The following is a 12,596-nucleotide window of genomic DNA, read 5'->3' on the forward strand; positions in this document are numbered from 1 at the left end:
CTGTTTAAATGAACCGAATGTGGCTGAGTTATATACATTGGCAGGCAGGGAATTCCACAGCCTTACCATTCTCTGAGTGAAGAACCTGTCTCTGACATCTGTCTTAAATCCATCACCCATCAACTTGCAGCTATGCCTCCTCATACAAGTCATCATCCTAGGAAAGGACTCACACTGTCCATCCTATCTAATCCTCTGAACATCTTGTATTTCCCCATTAAATCCCCTATAAGGCTTCTTCTTTTCAATGAGAAAAGACCCAAGTCCCTCAGCCATTCCTCGTAAGACCTTCCCTCCAGACAAGCAACATCCTGGTAAATCTCCTCTGTACCTTTCCCAATGCCTCCACATCCTTCCTGTAATGTGGCGACCAGCATTGTGCACAATATTCCAAGTGAAGCTGCACTAACATTTTGTACAGTTGCAGCATGATATCACAGCTCCGGAATTCAATCCCTCTCCCAATGTCACCCAACACACATATGCGTTCTAAACAGCACTATCAACTGGGTGGCAACTTCCAGGGATATATGTGCATGGACACCAAGACACCTCTGCACATCCAAACTGCCAAGAATCTTTCCATTGACACAGTACTCTGCCTTCCTGTTACTCTTCCCAAAGTGAATCAGCTCACATTTATCTGCATTGAACTTCATTTGCCACCTCAGCCCAATTCTGCATTTTACCTGCAGTTCTTCTGTAACCTGCAACATTCTTCCACACAGTCCCCCACTCCACCGGCTTTAGTGTCATCTGCAAACATACTAACCAATTCACCTATGTCTGTGTACAAGTCATTTATAGAAATTGACAAACAACAGTGGTCCCAAACCAGATTTTCATGGCACACCAATTGTAACTGGACTCTAGGCTGAATATTTTCCATCAACCACCACTCACTGCCTTCTTACAGAAAGTCAATTTCTAATCCAAACTGCTAAATCACCCTCAATCCCATGCCTCCGCAATTTATCCAGACTCTTACAACGTGGAATCTTATCAAAGGCTTAACTGAAGCCCATTAACACCACGTCAACTGCCCTACCCTCATCCACGTACTTGTTTACCTTCTCAAAAACTCAGTGAGATTTGTGAGACACGATCTGCCCTAGACAAAACTGTGTTGACTATCTCCAATCAAATTGTTGCTTGCTAGATGATTATAAATCCTATCCCTTATAATCCTTTCCAAAGCGTTTGTTACAACAGACATAAGGTTCACTGGTTTATAACTATCTGGGTCATATTTACTGCCCTTCCTGAACTAGGGCACAAAATTTGCAATCCTCCAGTCCTCCGGTACTGAACCTGTAGACAATGACGACTCAAAGATCAAGGTTAAAGGCTCCACCATCGCCTCCCTAGCTTCCCAAGATCCTCAGATAAATCCCATCTGGCCCTGGGGACTTATCTAATTTCACATCTTCCAGAATTTTTAGCACCTCCTCTTTAATAATCCTTTCTATCCCTTAACTTAGCCTACTCATCTACAATATTTTCCTTTTCCTGAGCGAAAACAGATGAGAAATATTCGTTTAGCACCTCTCCGATCTCCACAGTGTCCACATGCAACTTCCCACTTTTTGTCTTTGACTGGCCCTATTCTTGCACTAGTCATTCTTTTATTCCTCACAGACCTATAGAAAGCTTTATGGTTCTCCTTTATTCTACCTGGTAAAAACTGTTCATATCCCCTCCTTGCTCTCTTAACTCTCTCTTCAAATCCTTCCTAGCTAATCTGTAGCTCTCCATCGTCTTATCTCAACCGTCTTGTCTCAATGTCACATAAACCTCCCTCTTCCGCTGAACAAGAGTTACAATTTATTTAGTAAACCAAACTTACCTTACCTTATCACTTTCTCCTTGCCTGACAGGGGCATATCTATCAAGGACACGCAATATCTGTTCCTTAAACCAGCTCCATATTTCGATTGTCCCCTTCGCCTGAATTTTATTAATCCATTCTGTGCTTCCTAAGTCTTGCCTAATCGCATTATAATTGCCCGTCTCCCGTCTCCAACACTTCCCATGTGGCATGTACCGATCGCTTTCCATCGCTAAACTGAACACAATCGAATTTTAGCACTCTCTCCAAAGTGCTCATCTACAACTAAATCAAACCCCTGACGTGGTTGATTGCCAAGTACCAGATCCAATGTGGCCACCCCTCTTGTCGGCCCCTTATATACCTGTGTTAGGGAACCCTTCTGCACACATTGGACAAAAACTGTTGTATCCGATGTAATAGAGTTAGAGCATTTCCAGTCAATATTGGCGAAGTTGAAGCCCCATAATGACCACCCTGTTCCTTTCACTCCTACCCAGAATCATTTTGCCAATCCTCTCCTCATATTTCTTAAACTTTACGGAAACCTATTTTAAAAACTCCCAGCAGTGGGACTTCTCCTCTTCTGTTTCTAACCTCAGCCCATACCACTTCAGTAAACAAGTCCTCGTCAAAAGTTCTTTCAGTCACCATTGTACTGTCCTGTTTGTAGACGTCGGATCTTCCCCAGAATGAGCCTTAAATATCCATATACCTGAAACCCTCCCTCTTGCACCATCCCTGCAGCCACACGTTCAGCTGATATCTCTCCCTATTCCTTCCCTAGCTATCACGTGGCACGGGTAACAAACCAGAGAAAACAATTCTGCTTGTTCGAGCTTTCAACTTCCATCCTAGCTCCCTGAAGTCCTGCTTTACATCCCTCTCCCTCTTTCTACATATTTCGTTGTTACCAATGTGGATCACGATATGGAGCTGATCACCCTCTCCCTTCAGGACCCCAAAGACACAACCCCGTGCGGGCGGCACGGTGGCACGGTGGTTAGCATTGCTGCCTCACAGCGCCAGAGACCTGGGTTCATTTCCCGCCTCAGGCGGCTGCCTGTGTGGAGTTTGCACGTTCTCCCCGTGTCTGCGTGGGTTTCCTCTGGGTGCTCCGGTTTCCTCCCACAGTCCAAAGATGTGCAGGGTCAGGTGAATTGGCCATACTAAATTGCCCGTAGTGTTAGGTAAGGGGTAAATGTAGGGGTATGGGTGGGTTTCGCTTCGGCGGGTCGGTGTGGACTTGTTGGGCCGAAGGGCCTGTTTCCACATTGTAATGTAATCTAAATATAATCTATAATACCTTCCAACAGATTCCATGTGACATGATACGCTAACTGGCATATGTTTCCTGCTTTCTGTCTCCCTTTTTAATGCAGCTCCTCCACCTGTTATCTTCCAATACACAGGGCAGAACGATGAATCACCGGAAGAGCAACAGTTTCAAGAATTGGATAGTAAAGCTCTTCACTAATTGGTTAGTGGTTTCTCTATTCTCCATCAGAGTGAATGATTTATTTCGGGACTGAAATATTCTGACTGGTGTGTGGTCACATTAATGGAAGTAAGATCTTGATGTCCTGGCTGCTAGCCCTTCTCCACAGGACAGGTGATGGGAAACCTTCTCCAACAGATCGTCCTGAGTCGGACCTTCACCCTGGTCTTATCGCCCAACTCCTTCAGATTAGTACTTACTTTTACTTTCAAAAACATTGCTTTGGTGAAGAAACCAAACAAACATCACAGTTTGACTCAACCCTACCAAACAAATAAAAAACATTTCTTACGTTCAAAAGTCAATATTTACATAAAGATGACCTACCTGAATGATCCCATAAATGATCAGATCCCACCTTTAACTGTTGAAAAATTTCTCAAGCGGTGGACTTTCCCCACTGTGCCTTGGCGGCAGCTGACCCGAGCTTTATGTCTATATCCCACAGCACGTAGACCTGGACCATGCAATGTGCCAGTCTGTGACATTCGGTCAGGGCTCTGGAAATCCAACAAATTCCAGGCAAACGAAATAGCATATTTCACCGAGTTGATGTTCCTCCAGGTTAAGTAGATATTTGTCTCAGTGTGCACCCTGGGGAACAGCCCACATAGTAGAGAGACATAAAGATGTACACAAAGGAAACAGACGCTTTGGTACAACTCGTCCATGCCAGTCAGATATCCCAATCCAATGTAGTGCCATTTTCCAGCACTTGGCCCCATCCCTAAAAACACGTCCTATTGAAAAACCCATCAGATGCCTTTTAAATGTTGTAATTGTACCAGCCTCCACCACTTTGTCTGGAAGCTCATGCACCACACTTTACATAAAGAAAATGTCCCTTCAGACTCTTTTATATCTTTCTCCTCTCACCCTAAATCATGCCCTTTAGTTCTGGACTCCCCGACCCCAGGGAAAAACACGTCTATTTACGCTATCCATGACCCTCATGATTTTAGAAACCTCTACAAAGTCACATCTCAGCCTCTGACGCTGCAGTGAAAACAGCCCCAGCCTGTTCAACCTCTCCCTACAACTCGAATCCTTCAACACTTGTGAATCTTTTCCAAACCATGTCAAGTTTCATGACATCCTTCCGATAGGATGGAGACCAGAATTGCACACAATATTCCAAAGGTGTCGTCAACAACATCCTGTACAGCTGCAACATGACCTCCCAACTCCTGTACTCAATATTCTGACCAATAAAGGAAAGCATACCAACTGCCTTCTTCACTATTCTATCGATCTGCAACTCCACTTTCAACGAAGTATGAAACTACACTCCAAAGTCTCTTTGTTCAGCAACATTCCCTACGACCTTACCATTAAGTGTATAAGTCCTGCTAAGTTTTGCGTTCCCAAAATGCAGCAACTCACATTTATCTGAATTAAACTCCATCTGCCACTTTTCAGCCCATTGGCCCAATCTGATCCAGATCCTGTTGTAATCTGAGGTAATCTTCTTCGCTGTCCACAAACCTCCAATTTTTGTGTCATCTGCAAACTGTACCTCTAATGTGTCATGCTATTGGTGTTGGGATAAACCTTAACAGAAGCACTGCATCTTTTTCAGACATCCTTTGCAAAAGCACATTCCAGAAAGAGATGTGTGAAGGAGGACTCAGTACCACCGCTCCCAGGACCTTCTCTCCTTTTAATCCAGTGCATAACCTCACACATTTGTTCCCCATTGCATTCCAGCCGCCAACTGAACCTTCAGAGAATCCTGAACGAGGACTCACCCCACTGAGTATCTGTTACTGTCTTTCAGGTCTGGCAGCATCTGCCCGGACAGAGATAAAGCAGAGATAATGTTTCGAGTCCCGGGGGGCAGGCCGTCCTTCGCGGCAGTGTGTTTTGAAACTTGATGCGGGGACACAAAATTCCTCTATCACTTTCACCTCTCTGTGAGGAGATTTCATTCTGATCCATAGTATTGTGTTTGGCCGCATCTGGAGTCGGCCCCTTTTGTGTTTTCTCCCCTGAAAGGTTTGTTTCTCTATAAAGAGTTTCCCTTGAAGCATCTGCTAACGGTCACTCGGGGCACGAGAGCGGCCGTTAACCGCCATCTCGCCATCTCGCGGGGCTTGAGGGGGCGGGGCCTGGAGCTAAAATGGCTGCGACGGCTGGTCCCAGCCAGAAAGGAGCAGAGTCGGAGGAAGAGAGGACTGTGTCGGTAAAGTGCCGTTCCTGAAGTTAATGATGGTGGTTATTGGGGGGGAGAGCGGAGAGATTCTTGAATTTGTTTCTCGCTCCCTCACACTGTCCAGCACGAGGGCGATAATTATTGTCTCTCCCTCCTTCCCTCACACTGTCCAACACGAGGGCAATAATTATTACTTCTCACACCCTCACACTGTCCTACACTATGGCGATAATTATTGCCTCTCAAACACACCCCCACACTGTTCAAAACGAGGGCAATAATTATTGTCTCACCCTCTCTCACACTGTCAAACACGGAAACGATAATTATTGTCTCTCGCTCCCTCACATGGTCCAGCACGAGGGCGATAATTATTGTCTCCCTCCCTCGCACTATTCAATACGAGGGCGGTAATTATTGCCTCTCCCTCCCTCACACTGTCGAACACGACGGCGATAATTATTATCTCTCCCTCCCTCACACTGTAAAACATGAGGGCGAGAATTATTGTTTCTCCCTCTCTCACACTGTCCAACAAGAGGGTTTTAATTATTGTCTCTCCCTCCCTCACACTGTCCAACATGAGGGCGACAATTATCGCCTCTCCCTCCCTCTCTCACTCCGTCCAACACGAGGGCGATAATCATTGTCTCTCCCTCCCTCACACTGTCTATCGCGAGGGCGATAATTATTATCTCTCGCTCAGTCACACTGTCCAACCCCAAGGCGATAATTGTTGTCTCTCGCTCCCTCACACTGTCCAACACGAGGGCGACAATTATTGCTCCTCCCTCCCTCATACTGTCCAACACGCGGGTAATAATTATTCTCTGTTGTTGCGATGTCTTTGATCCGGGAACTTCACTGTTCCGCAGGTTAGAAATCTCTACTGTCCAGGAATGGTAACTGCAGCCACCTTGCAGAAATGCTCAGAGTCTGTCAAGGTCAATAAACCAGCTCATGTGAGCAAATAGATTCTGTCTGTACACTGACAACTCAGTTTGTAATAGGTTCAGATTGAGAAATAAAACAGGCTGTACATTATAAAGAATGTTGCTTGGATATTTGTGAACTTGTCCAGTTCGATTTTATTCAAAATTGAGCACAATTTTGCAAAATAATTGAGCAGTAGTCTGAAAGATTTGAAATAGAGAAAATGTTAATTTCATGATAAAATGTAAAACTCAGCACCACTGATTGTTTGAGGCTGGATCTGACACATTAATCCTCTTTCCCCATCTGTGCAGTCACTGTTGGAAGTCTTCAGTGTTTCCAGTAGCTTCGGTCATTAATTCAAGTTCCCAAAGGGAGCAGTATCTCATTTGTCGTGCTCCAGAAATCCCTGTGCTGCCATCAACATGTAAATAAGGAATGGCAAGCAGCGGAGAGGAAATCTTCGAAGATGGAGAGTGTGGCACTGGAAAAGCACAGCGGGTCAGGCAGCATCCGAGGAGCAGAACAGTCAAAGTTTCAAGCATAAGCCTTTCTTTACGATTTATGCTTGAAATGTTGTTTCTCCTGCTTCTCGATCTACTGTGAATTTCCAGCACCATACTCTCTCGATTCTGATCCCCAACACCTGCAGTCCTCACTTTCTCCAAACCTATCTAGTCAGGTCCACGCCTACTAACAATCCACCCTCTCCTCCTGGCACCTTCCTCTGCCGAGGCAGAAATTGCAAAATCTGCGCCCATAACTCCTCCCTCACCTCTCCCTTCACCTCTCTCCAAGGCCCCAAAGGAGCCTTCCACATCGATCAAAATTTCACCTGCAGTTCCACACATCATTTACTGCATCCGTTGCTCCCGATGTGGTCTCCTCTACAATGGGGAGACAAGACGCCTACTTGCAGAATGCTTCAGAGAGCATCTCCAGGACACCCGCACCAACCAATCCCATTCCCTGTGGCTGAATGCTTCAACTCCCCCTCCCACTGTGCCAAGGACATGCAGGTCCTGGGCCTCCTCCATCATGTTCCATTTTGGGACCCTCCAACCCAATCGCATCAAGTTGTACTTCACCATTTTCCACATTTCCCCTCCTCCCAACTTCCCCCGGTTCCAACCTTCTACCTCAGCACTGCCATCATGACCGATCTATCGTCCTTCCCACTGATCCACTTCACCATGCCCTCTGTCGTTTTACCATAACCCCCACCTCCCTCCACCTCTCACATTCTCAGCTAACTTCCCAACCAGCCCCACCCCACCTCCCATTTATCTCTGTACACTGAAGGTTCCCAGCCTCATTGCTGATGAAGGGCTTTTGTCCGAAATGTCGATTTTCCTGCTCCTCGGATACTGCCTGACCTGTGCTTCTCCAGCACCATATTTTTGACTCTGAAGCTTCCGAGATACCGAACAGTGTTGCCTGGTTCCACATTGTAATTTCACAGAAATCATCATCAGAAAGATCGAGCAGCAATCTGATGGATCTACTAGATACATTTATGCATTTCTAGACAAAAATCACCAATAAATCTTATCTTGAGATTTTTCCTTTGAAATTGCTTTAAAGTTGCGACCTTGCAATGGCTCGAAATCAAATTCGGGTCAACTGCTTGGAAGGCAGCTATGCGCACCACTATAACACCATCACTGACAGCGAGCTTGTCAGTATTCCCAAACACATTTAACTAAACCGTGATCATCATCAAGAGAATGGGGCTGAAATAAAAACAGAATTGACTGGTAAAGCTCAGCATTACCGGCAGCATCTTTGAAGTGTAATCAGAGTGAAACCGTTCAGTCACCGAACCAGAAACTTTAACTCTGATTTCATTTCTCAGAAGCTGCCAGTGCTGCTGAGCCTTTCCAGCAACTCCTGAGATTGTGTCGTTGTGTTTTACATTCCTGGACCCCTGGGAATAATTTCTCAGCATCTACTCTATCAAGCCTCTGTCCTTCAGAATCTGATACATTCTAATGAAATTGCCTTTCTATTTTCTAGTATATAGACTCAATTTATTCTGGTACTCAGCGCAGGAACACATCGAGTACTCAATAGTGAAGATTATTTTTTATGATTCATTAATGTATTTGGGTAACCGCTGGCTGGGACACCAGCTATTGCTCAAAGATAATTGCTGTGGGAAAGATGAAGATGGGTTATTGCTGCAATTATTTGGTGCAGGTTAACGCACCAAAGGAGGGAGTTCCAGGATTTTCAACCAATGGCACTTGTAGACTCGAGACTTTTTCTAAGCCGGGGAGAGTGGCTTGATGTGGAATTGTCAACTGATGGTGTTCCTATGTATCTGATGTGCCTGGCATTCTAGACTATAGTGTCATGAGTCGAGAAGCTGTCCTGTAAGGAACCTTGGTGAATTTCTGCAGTGCATTTTGTCTATGGTACACACTGCTGCTACTGAGTGTCGGTGATGGAGACAGTGGATGTTTATGGCTGTGGTGCTGTGCAAGCTGCACTGCAATTGTATTCTACCTAAATATAAAGAGCACAACTACTCTCCATTATCATCAATCCATTTCACAGATGGATATCTAATGGTTACACGAATCTGTTGTACAAACCTGCTAATATTACAAATGATCATGAAATTTTACACAGATTCACCTTATCCTCTAACAATGGTCTGAAGGACATCACACTACTGTTCCACTTTCTCATTTGTAAAAGCTGGGGATGAGCTGATTGACACAGTGTGTGTTGCAGGGAACTCAGGGAAGTGTCAGTTATTGCATACAGACCCTATGTATATGTGTGTGTTTCTGCATGAATATATGTATATCATGTGTTTTTCTGAATCTGTGTATCTCTGTGAATCTGTCTAACTGTCTGACTATCTGTGCTTGTGTGAGTATGTGTTTGTGTGTTAATATGTCTCACAGTTGTACTAATATTTGTCTCTGTTTGCGAGTCACTCCTTGTTTGTATCTCTCTACAATGGGCTCTCTGTTGCTTTGGGGTTTGCATCATTCGAAATGTCTCTCTGTCCATGTTTCTTGTGTTTAAAGTGACACGATGTTGTTGGTCATGTTGACGTGCATCTGCGTGATTTGTGTGTGTGCCCACTTCTGCCTGGAATGGGACATAGTTTGTCCTGGAGTGAAGTTTGAATTAACTATTTGATGCATTGCTTTTAATTGATGTCTCTGACTCTCCCTGTCTGTTTGTCCCTCTTGTGTTTAAAGTGATAAAATGCCACCATCTACTGGCCTCACCAGCCACTACACAAGCTGAAGATTTTTGTTTCTGGGACAATTAATTCTGTTATTTCTGACAGTCTCACAATGACCTGAGTGACGCAAAATCGCAAGAGGCTGCGCAGTGATGTCACCCCAAGATGGCCGCCCCCATGGAGAAGGACTGACAAGGAGGCGGGGGAGGAGGCAAGAGGAGACCAAGACAGGGCTATGAAGCAATGCAAATCCGCTCCCCCTGTGGGTAAGGAGGAGGAATCAACCGCCATTTTCTCAAGGAATAAAACTTCCATTTCATAGAAATGTACACTGCGTTCTCTATCTTCCTTTCACCATCCTGTGAGAAGGCAGCACCTACCCCCTGAAATACCAACATGAATTATTTCAATGGTATAACACAGAACATGTGTCACTGTTAGGAGCCTCAGAAGTATGAACACTTTCAACATTGCTGTCCATATTGTTCACAGTTGTGCAGGCTCGCTGGGTTAGACATGGGAAATGCAGGGTTATAGGGATAGTGTGGGGAGGGGATGGGTCTGGTGGAATGCTGTTTGATGGGTTGGTGCGGATTAGATATGCCAAATGGCACCTATGTGTCGTGACAGGATTGTGTAATTCTCAATCAAAACATGCAGTGCTAGAAAAGCACAGCCAGTCAGCCAGCATCCGAGAAGCAGGAGGGTTGACATTTCAAGCATAAGTCCTTCATCAGGAATTACTCCACTCTCCCCGTTGTATGATTCTTAGTTAGTTGGATGGCTGCTTTGTGATATAGAGTGATGCTCACAGCAGAGGTCAGTGCAGTCTCTCCTGGGTCAGTGACAAAGACACAGCGGGGTCAGTGTGGTCTCCCCAGTTCAGTGACAGAGACACCATGTGGTCAGTGTGCACTACCCTGGGTCAATGACAGAGACACAGTGGAGTCAGTGTAGTCTCCCAGGTTCAGGAACAGAGACACAGTGGGTTCAGTGTCACCTCCGCTTGGTCAGTGACTGAGACACGTTGGATCAGTGTGGACTCCCTTGGGTCAGTGACAGAGACACAGTGTGGTCACTCCTGGGTCAGTGGTAGAGCAACAGTGGGGTCAGTGTGGTCTCGCCTTGGACAGTGACAGAGAAACAGTGGGGTCAGTGTGGTCTCACCTGAGTCAGTGACAGAGACACAGTGGGGTCTCCCCTGGGTCAGAAGCAGAGACACAGTGGGATAAGTGGGCTCTCGTACGGATCAGTGACAGAAACACAGTGGGCTCAGTGTGGTTTCACCTTGGTCAATGACAGAGGCACAGTGGGGTCGGCCTGCTGCCTTAACCCCTTCCACGTGTGGACAGGGATGCGTTTCCTCATGGATTCAGACATGCTGCCAAGCAGAGTTCTGGTCTGACAAACCACGAGCGAGTCATAGCTGGTCAAGTCCCATCGAGACAAATGCAACATACTGGTTCACTGATTCTGGGAGTTTTATTCTTCTGAACGAATTCTACAGTGTTAGTGCTTTGTCCTGATCCTCCAATATGTTACAGTCTGTGCTGTCCGTGATGTCGTTTGTGAGTGGATGGGAAACTGTGCTGTTTGGGCACTTCACCTCACACAGTCCTGCATTAAACAAATCTCAGATCTTTCATAATGTCAGTCTGTGGGAAGAGTTTGCTGGCCCTATTTCAGATATAACTGTATAATTGAAAGCCACGGGTGAGGTGCTGAAATACTGGATGGTGCCTTTATCGAAAAAAGGAGTAAGGAAAAGCCAGGGATCTACAGATCCGTGAGCATATTATCAGTGGTGGGTAGAATTTGACAAAATCAAAATGATGGATAAAAAGACAAAGAAAGGGGAGAGACGGTTAACACACAGAGCTTCCAGAGAGGCCTGCACATGGATGATTAGATTAGATTACTTTAGATTAGATTACTTAACAGTGTGGAAACAGGCCCTTCGGTCCAACAAGTCCACACCGACCCGCCGAAGCGAAACCCACCCATACCCCTACATTTACCCCTTACCTAACACTACGGGCAATTTAGCATGGCCAATTCACCTGACCCTGCACATCTTTTGGACTGTGGGAGGAAACCGGAGCACCCGGAGGAAACCCACTCAGACACGGGGAGAACATGCAAACTCCACACAGTCAGTCGCCTGAGGCGGGAATTGAACACGGGTCTCAGGCGCTGTGAGGCAGCAGTGCTAACCACTGTGCCACCGTGCCGCCCACGCACGGAACTTGGCGATGACTTGGAAAGGTTGTTTTAATCCAGAGATAAAATGCCGATGTTGGATTATTTGAGGAGGAGTCTTTTTTTTTTATTTGTTCAGTTCAGTGTTTGATGTTTTAAGTCTAATATTTTCTCTACATGGTTCATATTAATCTGTGATTACATTTTTTATATAAGGTACTGTTGAGAGCTGCTTTATTCGTATTAATGGTACTGATTAGGTTCCCTACAGCCCAACAAGTCCACACCGACCCTCTGAAGAGTAACCCACCCAGACCCATTTTCCTCTGACTAATGCACCGAACACGATGGCCAATCAACCTGACCTGCACATCTTTGGACTGTGGGAGGAAATCGGAGCCACTGGCGGAAACATACGTAGACACGGGGAGAATATGCAAATTCCACACAAACAGTTGCCAGAGGCTGGAATCGAACCTGGGATCTTGCGCTGTGAGGCATCAGTGCTAACCACTGAGCCACCGTGCCGCCACCCTGAGGGCATACAGGAGACACTGAGTGTGATGACAAGTATATTTAGAGAACTGATTACACAGCAGGGTCAGTACGATAGATGATTGACTGTCAGGAAAGATAAGAGGGTAGACCAGAAGTCTCCTATTCCTCTTTTAAAGAGATATTCAATTTTGTGTACTGTTGAAAGCGAAAGTCCCTCAGAGGAAAACAGAAGTACTAGTCAGATCTTGGCACTAAGAATTAATCTTATGTTAAATGGGTTTGT

This window comes from Chiloscyllium plagiosum, unplaced genomic scaffold (genome assembly GCF_037043375.1).
Source record: "Chiloscyllium plagiosum isolate Xiang-an unplaced genomic scaffold, Cpla_swu_hap1 HiC_scaffold_40, whole genome shotgun sequence".
NCBI lineage: Eukaryota > Metazoa > Chordata > Chondrichthyes > Orectolobiformes > Hemiscylliidae > Chiloscyllium > Chiloscyllium plagiosum.